At 41.5% G+C, this 6,896-nt stretch overlaps 1 pseudogene across 1 annotated transcript; it reads left to right on the forward strand.

The window, feature by feature from the left end:
* Window positions 1-6,869, forward strand: LOC309688672 (serine/threonine-protein kinase pim-2-like; annotated as a pseudogene). The gene is made up of 5 exons (XR_014280754.1): window positions 1-120; window positions 5,525-5,733; window positions 5,844-6,013; window positions 6,339-6,530; window positions 6,651-6,869. The product of XR_014280754.1 is annotated as a serine/threonine-protein kinase pim-2-like (transcript).
* Window positions 6,870-6,896: the final 27 nt, after the last annotated feature.

Below are 6,896 nucleotides of genomic sequence, written 5' to 3' on the forward strand. Positions count from 1 at the left end.
ATGACACGAGGAAGCCGGGATCGGGACGGTGGGAGGGATAGAACGGGACCATGGGAGCTCGGGAGGGAAGTGTGGCAGTCCGTGGGGGCAGGAAGTCCGTGGGAATGGCAAATGGGCCAGGTGAGCACCGCGAGATCCAGTTGAGCCGGAGGACAGGCAGGTAGCAGACGCCGAGTAGAAACCACTGTGGCGTGACTAACGGACTGGCATGGAGCATCCGTCAGTGCCGGGTTAAGCAGATCTCCGTGTAGTCACCGTGATGGAGAGCAGGTGTGCTGGTGATGGCCCAGCCCGGGGGTGTGGCTACCCGAGCATCACGCATTCCACAGACACAGGACCACGGACCATGACAGATTATGTACTTACTAAATACCACTGTTCAAAAGTTGAATAAAGAAACAAACAAATGTTTGCCTTTTTTTAAAATTAAAACCTCTTTGTAGAACATCACATCAGTTACAATGTAGAATCAATGTCAAGTATAGTTTACAAACGACAAAATGTTCACATAAAATCATGACACCATTTAAATAATATCACCCACTATAGCATTCTGTAATTTACCGTCTCTTTTGAAAACTTATCACTACATATACAGCACAAGACTTTTAAGAGTATTTCACAAGAGCATTTTCCCCTGGTTTTACTACCACACTGGGTCACATGTTCACCAAAACGCAGCACACCTTCGCCATCTTAGAGTCACCTTTTCACCCTCACATGGAAGAAGTAACCTGATTGGCATGGTGGTATGTAGCATGTAGTTTGAAACAAAGATTTCGTAGTGCCCCATATATTGGAACCCAGTCAGGATTTGTTTCATTCATTTCATTGGCTGGTTTGCTGCAATAATGAAAAACAATTAGCAACCCTATAAATAGAAGGTAGTTCTGCATGTTTGTTCTAAATTGCTATGACCTCAGAGCGCATTGAAAATAAAACTAATAGGGTATAAAGAGTCTCACAGCTGCTATCCAGGCCTTCTTTTGCTAACATCCAACACATAAGCTCCCTCATGATGATTCCAGGTGAGGAAACAATGAAAAGAGAGCCAGAGCCCTATTAACGTACAGATCTAGAAAGAAGACGCTGCATTTTTAACTCTGAGGGAGATGGGGAACGAGCCTATTTCCAAAAAAAGTGGAGTGTGTTCCTTTAAGTACTGTATTGTATACAGGGAGTGAGGAATTATTAGGCAAGTTGTATTTTTGAAGAATAATGTTATTATTGAACAACAACCATGTTCTCAATGAACCCAAAAAACTCATTAATATCAAAGCTGAATGTTTTTGGAAGTAGTTTTTAGTTTGTTTTTAGTTTTAGCTATTTTAGGGGGATATCTGTGTGTGCAGGTGACTATTACTGTGCATAATTATTAGGCAACTTAACAAAAAACAAATATATACCCATTTCAATTATTTATTTTTACCAGTGAAACCAATATAACATCTCCACATTCACAAATATACATTTCTGACATTCAAAAACAAAACAAAAACAAATCAGCGACCAATATAGCCACCTTTCTTTGCAAGGACACTCAAAAGCCTGCCATCCATGGATTCTGTCAGTGTTTTGATCTGTTCACCATCAACATTGCGTGCAGCAGCAACCACAGCCTCCCAGACACTGTTCAGAGAGGTGTACTGTTTTCCCTCCTTGTAAATCTCACATTTGATGATGGACCACAGGTTCTCAATGGGGTTCAGATCAGGTGAACAAGGAGGCCATGTCATTAGTTTTTCTTCTTTTATACCCTTTCTTGCCAGCCACGCTGTGGAGTACTTGGACGCGTGTGATGGAGCATTGTCCTGCATGGAAATCATGTTTTTCTTGAAGGATGCAGACTTCTTCCTGTACCACTGCTTGAAGAAGGTGTCTTCCAGAAACTGGCAGTAGGACTGGGAGTTGAGCTTGACTCCATCCTCAACCCGAAAAGGCCCCACAAGCTCATCTTTGATGATACCAGCCCAAACCAGTACTCCACCTCCACCTTGCTGGCGTCTGAGTCGGACTGGAGCTCTCTGCCCTTTACCAATCCAGCCACGGGCCCATCCATCTGTCCCATCAAGACTCACTCTCATTTCATCAGTCCATAAAACCTTAGAAAAACCAGTCTTGAGATATTTCTTGGCCCAGTCTTGACGTTTCAGCTTGTGTGTCTTGTTCAGTGGTGGTCGTCTTTCAGCCTTTCTTACCTTGGCCATGTCTCTGAGTATTGCACACCTTGTGCTTTTGGGCACTCCAGTGATGTTGCAGCTCTGAAATATGGCCAAACTGGTGGCAAGCGGCATCTTGGCAGCTGCACGCTTGACTTTTCTCAGTTCATGGGCAGTTATTTTGCGCCTTGGTTTTTCCACACGCTTCTTGCCACCCTGTTGACTATTTTGAATGAAACGCTTGATTGTTCGATGATCACGCTTCAGAAGCTTTGCAATTTTGAGACTGCTGCATCCCTCTGCAAGATATCTCACTGTTTTTGACTTTTCTGAGCCTGTCAAGTCCTTCTTTTGACCCATTTTGCCAAAGGAAAGGACGTTGCCTAATAATTATGCACACCTGATATAGGGTGTTGATGTCATTAGATTAGATTAGATTAGATTAGATAGAACTTTATTAATCCCTCGGGTGGGTTCCTCTGGGAAATTCGATTTCCAAAAAAGCACAGCACCGACAGAAGTTACAGAGTTACAGAATATTATATATATATATATATATATATATATATATATATATATATATATACACACACACACATATATATAAATACAGAGACAATATAAATAAAATATACGAAGGGGATAAATAGAATAAATAGGAATAAAAATAAAAATACAAGTGAATTGCACATTTCAAGTATTGAGTCTATTGCACCGTTGACTATTTACAAAAGTATTGCACAAAAGGTATTGCACAGTGAGGTGAAGAGGCACTACAGCTTAGTTGTTCCCCCCTCCTTTGTCCTCCTGTTTCCCCTCCCTCTCCCCTCCAGGGAGGAGTTAAACAGTCTGATGGCGTGTGGGACAAAGGAGTTTTTAGATTAGATTAGACCACACCTCTTCTCATTACAGAGATGCACATCACCTAATATGCTTAATTGGTAGTAGGCTTTCGAGCCTATACAGCTTGGAGTAAGACAACATGCATGAAGAGGATGATGTGGACAAAATACTCATTTGCCTAATAATTCTGCACTCCCTGTATATTGTCAAAAACTAAAGTGTACATAGCAGTTGTTGTATCTTGTTTACTGTATCACTGACAGATAATTTCAAAGTCAAGTGAACGCTACATTATAGTGAGATATTGTGTAATGTGAAATACTGTAAGCAAATGAATAAACAACCTCATTCTTGCTAAACCTTTGACTCTGTTTTGTTTGAATCCAACTGTTTTTTGCAGATGTAAATAAAACATGTTGTTACTTTTATTATTATTAGTCCTTTATTTATCCAGGTAAAAAATCTCATTGAGATTAAAAATCTCATTTCCAAGAGAGACCTGACATCATAGCAACAAAAGTCACATACCACATAGGTATATAACATTTAAAACAAATACAATATCCCATACAAACATGTGTAAAATATACAATAACAGATCAAATTAAGAGTACATTAAAAACAATCAATTTTAGTATTATTATTATCATCATCATTGCACTAAATACATTTTAAATAAAGGATACTTTGATATACATTCTACTGTAAGGTTGGAAATGTATTTTCTTCACCCTAAAATATATTTTGAAATGTATTTTGGTTTGAAACAAATATATTTTCAATTTCAAAAATATATTTTTTGAGCATCACAAATACAACATATATTTACCACATATTTGAAATATATTTTGGCCAGGAAAAATGTAATGTATGGGTATAGTCACTGACATAAAGCGATTCCTAGAAAGTAGATTCTGTTCATCTGGATGTGGTATTTTCTGTGAGCGAAATGTTTCATCACTCATCCAAGTGACTTCTTCAGTCTCAGCTGAAGTCTCAGGTAGTGATGTTAATTCAGAGTGAGCTGTTTAAATAACAACACAGCATTTTATATCAGCAGATATGGTGGGTGAAATTCAAAATATACTGACAGCTCTCCAAGTAAGACTTCAGTATTAAATAAAACGGCCCGGTTATGAAGTGGAACTTTAATCTCAGCCAAATCGATTTGCTCAGGAACAAATAAAACACTGAAATAAACATAACATTTAGATGTTATCTCCATCCACAAAAGTCACAGATGATGAATGCTCGATAAAATGGGGGTAGCGAGAACATTTTGAGCTACTTGACTTCGATGCGTCCTTTGAATTGGAACAGTACTTGGTCTGTGACTGATGATGTATCACAAGTCCGCATATTGAGAAACGCCTATGGACTGCATCGAGATAATAGGGAGGAACACATCGTAAACCGTGTGGTGTTTTTGAGTTTCTTTGGGTTTCTGTTGTTGTTGGGTAATGTTTGATCTCTTAAGTGTGAGCAGTGCACTGATGTGAGCGAGCACTTCCTCAGTCAGTATCACTGCAGTCCTCTGCTTGGCAGTGGAGGTTTTGGCTCAGTGTTTTCAGGACAGAGGCTCTCTGATGGACTACATGTAAAAAAAAAATACACACCTGTATTTATTCATTTAAAAAATTTGCACTTTCTCTCCATTATCATTATTATTACAGTTCAAGAAGTTTATTTTATTATTTTATTGTTTTAAAATATTTTACTCTTTTTTTAACCATCCAGGTTGCCATTAAATTACAACTGACAAGTGGACAACACTGGTGAGTGATACTTAAAATAAATAAATAAACTAAATGTGTACAAAAATGCACAGGGTGTTTTGAGTGACACATGTGAAACAAAGCTACGATTGTTTAGCTCCGTCTTCTGCTGGTGGCTCAGGGGAGCTGCAGCTGTGGTGTGCAGTGGTTGAGAAATTTGTAACAGTTAGGGTACCTGGGTCGTTGACTCAGCGTTTTCAGTTTTGTACCTTTCTTTGTGTTCTCTTGGTTTATTGCTGTGAAGGTTTTGGTTTCTGTATTGCATTTCTATTTTCCACGGTTCTTCTTGGTTTGTGATTTTGTAGTTCTTATGTTTGGGTTTCCATGTTCCCTCTGTTGCAGTGTCTGAACTTACTGTCTGTAAGTTCAGCCTGTGTTTCCTGTTTTACTTTGAAAGTTCGTATCTCATGTTAATGTGTCTGGTTTTGGTTCCTCTGTCCCGTCAGCCCTGATTTTCCCCAGCTGTGTTTCCCTTCTGTCTCTCATTCACTGATTGCTCCCTCTGTGTATTTAAGCCCTGTGTTTTCCTTTGTCTGGGTCATGATATACCATCTACTATGCTGTGTGTTCTGTCTTCCTGCCAGCCTGCCAGTTCAGTTTTTTTGGTACCTTCAGTTTAGTTATTTTATGTTTCAGCAATAAAGCTGTTTTGACTGCACTATTTTGCTCACGTGAGTCTGCACTTTGGGTCCTCCTACCCACCACTCCTGCATGCACACAGCTTAATCTTCTTCTTTGTTACGTCAGTCAGATGAGATCAATCACGTTCCCATGCAGATTGCACCGCTGCAGCTGCTGTCAGAGGACGGGGGGCACCCTGGGGTCATCCACATGCTGGACTGGTTCGAGGTGGAGGGGCGGGGCTTCCTGCTGGTGATGGAGAGGCCTCTACACTGTCAGGATTTGCTTGACTTGATCACGGAGAGAGGAGCTCTGTCAGAAAGCCTCTCACTCAGGTTTGCGCTCCCGCCCACCACCTTTGAAGGAGGTTGAAAGGAGGTTAATGCATTCTGCTGCAGTCGTTTAGATGTCTGTTAACATTCTGGTTCTTTGTTCTTCCCAATAGGATTTTCCATCAGGTGGTTGAGGCGCTTCTATTCATTCACTCCCGCGGCATCGTGCACATGGACATCAAAGACGAGAACATAGTGGTAAACACCATGACGATGGACATCAAAATCGTAGACTTTAGGTATGGGGCGTTGCTTAAAGACGGCATGTACAGCGAGTTTCAAGGTAACCAGTCATTCTAAGGCTACATCCACATGTACACGGGTATTTTTGAAAAGTGCACAGCGTGACATCAAAAATGATGCACACCTTTGACGTTGCGTGACTAAATCTCAATTTTCCTCATCCAGACGTAAATGGAAAAACTGAGTTTTCTAAAATCTCCACCTTGGGAGCAGTTTGCACAGAAAAAGCTGCATTTTCAAAAATACCCGTGTACATGTGGACTTAGCATAAACCTATAGCATCTTTTCCCCCTTCCCCTACAAAATTCCTCCCTGTGCCGAGTTTCGCATTGTAACCCTCCTCTCCTCACTTCCTGCGTCCTCAGGAACCCGTGTCTACAGCCCCCCCCCCCCCCCCCCCCCCGAGTGGATTGCGTCAAAGCCCTACAAGGCAGTCCCCCTCACCGTCTGGTCTTTGGGGGTTTTGCTATTCACCATGGTCTGCGGCTACATTCCCTTCAAGAATGACGATGAGATTTACAAAGCCTGCCCCAGGTTCACCAGGCCGGTGTCTACAGGTGAGCCTCAGGTTCTCCTCAACAGGCGTTTCCTCCAAAATCACTGTGGTTCAGGGTCACATCACCCCTCCTACATGTATAGTAAATCTTTTCAGAACCTTTCTCTTTTTTTCCCACCAGGATGCCAGTCTCTGATTCATTGGTGTCTCTCCTTCCAGCCTGAGGACCGTCCCATTCTGAAGGAGATCCTGTCACACTCCTGGATGAAAGAGGAGGAAGAAGAGGAGGGGAGGCCTGCGGGAGGAGCACGGCTCCCTTCCCTGACAGTTCCTGCGAAGTATCAGGACTCTGGACTGTTTAGGACTTTAGATTTGCAGATTGGACGTGGTCCTTATCTGCTTTCAATTAAGCCTGGTGGCACCCTTA

The sequence above is a fragment of the Aulonocara stuartgranti genome, assembly GCF_965226115.1.
Source record: "Aulonocara stuartgranti genome assembly, chromosome: 15".
NCBI classification, from domain to species: Eukaryota; Metazoa; Chordata; class Actinopteri; order Cichliformes; family Cichlidae; genus Aulonocara; species Aulonocara stuartgranti.